Source organism: Rosa chinensis, chromosome 4 (genome assembly GCF_002994745.2).
Source record: "Rosa chinensis cultivar Old Blush chromosome 4, RchiOBHm-V2, whole genome shotgun sequence".
NCBI lineage: Eukaryota > Viridiplantae > Streptophyta > Magnoliopsida > Rosales > Rosaceae > Rosa > Rosa chinensis.
The window spans coordinates 2,072,024-2,077,328 of record NC_037091.1 but is presented as its reverse complement, the minus strand read 5'-3'; the positions used below and the strand labels follow the sequence as shown (position 1 = coordinate 2,077,328).

The 5,305-nt window shown below is 39.3% G+C and overlaps 1 long non-coding RNA gene across 1 annotated transcript; it reads right to left on the bottom strand.

Moving 5' to 3' along the window:
* On the bottom strand, positions 1–1,159 carry LOC112197769. Its single transcript, XR_002935757.2, has 2 exons — positions 528–1,159; positions 1–371 (listed from the first exon to the last, which is right to left on the bottom strand). It is a non-coding gene; the product is annotated as an uncharacterized LOC112197769 (long non-coding RNA).
* Between the last annotated feature and the right edge of the window lie 4,146 nt (positions 1,160–5,305).

Here is a 5,305-nt window from a genome sequence, read left to right as displayed (position 1 = left end):
TATATAATTTCCACTAGCAAAACTACTCCCATTCAAAGCCTTCATACACAAATCATAAGTTACAACAAACTACCTTATACTTTTAGATTCCAAAGTTTCAAAAGGTGGAACTACAAAATGTGGTTGAAATGGTACCAAAAGAACTCAAAATTAAAGCAAATCAGATCAACATTTGTGCATAGAAACAATCAGTTTAGGCAACTTTCATTCTGATAACAAGAGCAGGTATTGTTCTTCATAAGCCATCCACATTACAAAGAGAGGGAGAAGAATGACGGGCCTAACAGCCCTCTGCAGGAGAGCGATTCTTTCCTTTTTTCCTAACAACCCTTGTCCTTCCTTGCATTATCATTATCCTCATAGATCTTAACCTGAAAACAGTAACATCCAATTCACATCCAAATTCATAAACCCTAGAATTTCCAGAATCTACAAACATTTAGACCTAGAATTCACAATCCTAACAATCTCACTCTCTCATTCTCATTCAAGAAAATTGCAGAGAGATTGAGAAGAGTGATACTTACGAGTCTCTCTGTGGTGGAGGTAATGGCGTCGATCATCAGGGGAATTCAAATCCACAATTTACACAAAATCTCATAGATTTGAACTTGACAAAGATCAAAGAGCATCATATCGAACAAAAACTTGCACAGCCAGGGGAATTCAAATGGAATTCAAATCAACAATTTGTACGAGGTCCGACTGCGCCGCCTGACGACGCCATAAGGTGCAGCGTTTGCCTCGGCATACGTCGCAGTAGCTAGAGTCAGAAAGTTGTTGTATCGTTGTCAGAGCTAGGTGAGACACCTCGACTACCCGGTGACGGAGGACAAGCTCCGATCCATGATCCTCAAGTTAGGCAACGACGGTCACGAGATTGATTGGAAATCCGAGATGAAATCACAGAGGTTCTGGTGCGATCTAGAGAGAGAACGCTTCATCTTCATCTTCGTCTGCGTGCGAGAGAGAGAGAGAGAGAGAGAGAGCTCATCTCGGTTTGCTAGAGGGAGAGAAAGCTTCATCGTGGTAGAGAGAGAGAGATGGAAATTAACTGTAATTGAAACTGAAACAGAGGTAGAGAACGAAAGAGACATCTAAGGTAAAATAGGTAGAGCATAAAAAAGAGCTGATGGTTTTGGGCCCTAAAGTGGCCTTATTGTGTACAAAACAATTTAGGTGGCCTTATGACTAATATAAGTCTCAAAGTGACACTTATATGTAATTTTCCATTTAATCAATCATGTCCAATAATTCACTTTTTTTGTTAAGTATTTTATAAATTGAAAATGTGGCTTTAATAGGCTCCTTTTTATGATTACGGTTCACTAATGTGGCATAAAAAATTATATCATATGTGACTAAAATTTCAAGATATATCACACAATAGTTGGCAGAAAAGCCAAAGGTTAGACAAGTACCCAATTTTAGACTCAAAATTGCCCACTTACTTCACTAAGAGTTTTTTAACCCCATCTACCCAATCTAACAGTGTGTCACAGTATTGCCCTCATACACTCTCTATCTCCGGCGGTCAATGTAAGTACGAGAAGACCATCACTACCCAAATCTCCCGAGTCTACTGTTATGCAGCCTCTGCCTTCACAGCCACAGCCAGCAGAGCCTCATTATCCGACGCCGTTTGGTTTCGAAACGGTGTCTCGTTCCCCATCTTCGTCGCCGCCGGTGAGACTACTGGAGAATATTCTGGGATCCTCACCGAGAAGGTTGAACGTTTCGCAGCAGAATCTGCGGTCTCCTTCGTTGAGTCCAATGTCTTCGCCAGAGAGAGTTGTGGAGGAATACCCATCTGCATCTTCGGATCGAAACCCGGCCGGGTCTCCTTCAGTGTCTTCACTTACTTCGTCGCCGGAGAGAGATTTAGAGAAGGAGGCAGATGCGTCTCCAAAAGTTTCGGTCTTTTCGAATCAAAGTTCTCCAATTTCTTTACCACCAAAAGCTTCAGCGTTTTTATTATCTTCAAGTTGCTCGTCTTCACCGGATAGAGTATCAAATGCTTTTGATGAAAAGGCCAAGTCTCCTTCAGATGGGTCCATGTCACCGGAGAGAGGTTTGGAGAAGAGCCCAGTTGCATCACCAAGAACTTCAAATGCTTCTGATCGATCATTTATTCATTTGGATCCAACGAGGCAGTCTTTTTCGTCGGGTTCTTCGGTGTCTTCTTCACCGGAGAGAGAGTTGGGGAACAATTCAGATACATCACCGAAAGTCTCCAATGTCTCTAATCGTATTGAAGAATCTTCATCTAGACTTAATGGGGCTTTGAAGATGCCTCTTTCGATACCGCCACCTCCTCCACCTCCACTACCTCCTTCACTTAGACTGTGGGAGACTCCAAGTCCTAAAACAGTGTGTGACAGTATTGCCCTCATACTGGGGGGCAGTAGACACATTATTGGCCCCCAGTAGACTTTGATACGAGGGACAGGGATCACTATAGTGTGGTGTTTTGATAAGTTACATGTTGTTTTTTGTGTATTAAAGTCAAATTATCTGTGAATCCTACAAAAAGGTGCATTTTTGGTGGCCTATTGGGAGGCAGTAGAGACATTGGACTTTGTATTGGGGGGCAATAATATGATTATTGGGAGCCAATAATATGATTATAAATTGATCAATTGTGCCTGTAGTGTATTCATTTTGGTTTTGGGAGTTCATACAATTCACTGGACGACAATAATATGATTTTTGGGAGGCAATAATATGATTATTGGGGGGGGGGGGCAATAATATGATTACTGGGGAGCAATAATATGGTTACTGGATATTATTAAGGACCGGTCGCCGGATTCCGGTCACCGGTCGTCGAATTCCGGTCACGGTCACCTGATTCCGGTCACCGTTAGCAGGATTCCGGTCACCGTTCGCCGGATTCCGGTAGCCGGTCACCGGTCGCCGGCGCCCTGCCACTGGTCACCGGAGGCCGGCAAGGTGGAGGATGACTTCTCCCTCTAAGTGAAAAAGAAGGAGAGGGCAAAAAAGTCTCAAAAAAAATAAAAAAGAATTAATTGGGTAAAGGGGAAATAATCCCTTAGAGTGTTTTGGGTAAATGAGGTTAAAAAACAGTTGGTGGAGCAAGTGGGCAATTTTTAGCCTAAAATCAAGTAAATGATCATTTCCCCTAATTGAAATGCATGATGAAATTCAAAGTGCATGGCACAAATGATTTAGGGTGTAAAGATCAAGAAGGTAAAATGAAATTTGCCCTTCTTTGAATTACCGGCTCTTGCAAAGTAATTCGAAAAATAGCTAAAATCATTTTACCACTCTGAGCTTACATATAAAATCATTTCTGTCCCCAAACTTTTAATTTGACTACATATGCCCTTACACTCTCCAATATGATCAACCAAAGCCATTAGTAAACTAATTCATCAATTTCTTCATAAATTTGTGATGATGAGAGTCCACTTAGGGTCAGTTTTTAGCTTTGAACATGTAAATGATGTGTTTCATGCACCAAAAACTAGTATGAGCGACAGTATATGAAGAAATTGATGGATTAGATAAAGCTTGGCTATAACCAATCAAATTGGAGAATACAAATGCACGAGCTACCATATTAGAAGTTTAGGGTTACAAATGATTTTAGGTATAAAGTTCAGGTGGTAAAATGATTTTAGCTATTCGAAAAATAAGAATAAACGTGAACTTTTATTTTATTTTATTTATTTATTAACAAAATAATAATTTCATTCACTGATGATAGATGTCAACAACACAAGAAATACGATGTTTACAGTTTCTGAAAACAATGAATCATTTCTAAAGCTTGGCAATACGATGTCACACTCATGATGAATAATTATCTAATTTGAGCAAGCAGAAGAGTACACGAGTTTAGCTCGTGATGTTGATCAATACAATTTTGAGGCGGATTGAATTGTGATTACTCGCTCCACTTTTCCCTTCTGCAAACGCTCTGTATTTCAGTACCCTGTTGATCACACACACTGAAAACTATGTGATTCAACTTCCCTGTCTTTCTACAACATTGAAGAAAGAATGGCCAAGTCTTCTTAAAATCCTTAAATCTGCGGTAGACATGGTGTAGATGATGCATAACTGCATAACATTATGTACCTACACAATCACCTTTCCCAAATCGACAATCTGCTTCAGAAGCTGCTTCAAAGCTCACACAATAACATAACTGAGTCGCGTTCTATTATCATGAACATCCATTTGTTATGTTTTTTGTGTGCATGTTTGTTGAGGCTTCTTGTTGCAAGTTATGATCCTAAAATATCCTAAAATACCCTAAATTTACAAACCACACACTCTTTCAATTTTTTTTAATGATATTTCATCTCACATTTTTTTTCACTTCCTAAAATACCCTAAATCAGATTTTCCTTTTTTTGTTTTTTTCCTTTTTGGGTCATCAAACTGAAACCAATTAAGTTGTAACAAGGAGGTCTTAATTGTGCTTAAAATAGCTAGCAATGAACGTAGCAATAATTTGATAGCTAATGAGAAAGAGAAACTAGGTGAGATCTTGCTTTCCTTACCTTAAAGAGGGATGGGATGATGTTTAGGGTTTAGGCTTTAGTAACATTTGGAATTAGCACGATGGTAGTTGCATCAACTAATCATCATATATGGTTACCATAGCCAACCTTAAGTAAGAGGAGCAAGTACCTCTAGTTATGCTACGAAAGAAGTTTGATCTTATTAGTAATCAGCTCCATGGATTGATGGCAATTTTGATTTGTATATGAGTTCTTGAGAAGTCTGACTGCATTTATTCCATTGCAGTGATCAAGTGGGGTGGTTGTTGAGACTCTGATTGTCTGCACAATCATAGGCAAATACACCCTATTCATCGACACTATATGTATCTACATGTAATCATCTTCTAATAAATTTCTGAATCTTTTCCTTTTCCAAAGTTTTAATTTTTTTTATGGTTTATTTTTAACTTAGAAGGATGTGGTAAAACTGTCTCTTTGGTGCTGGTCTTGTGTGATTATGTTGGAGAATAACAGTAATATTGTAGGAAAATATGATTAGAGAGAAATTGTGTGTGTTTTATTATTAATAATAGGAGCCCTTTATATAGAGATTTACAGAGTACATACAAGGTAATAGAATCTGAATACAATTAGGAACCTAGAACCTATTTCAAAGTTTACCTCAGTAAAAGACTAGATCGAAAAAAAATCCTTGAGAGTCAGCGCCTTGCGCGAGTGAGTTCTACGTGGGTTTCCTTCCCCGTCCGACTGCACGTCCTTGAGACGGCGTCGTCGGATGGGTCTGTCAGATTGTGGGGCTTGGTGAGACC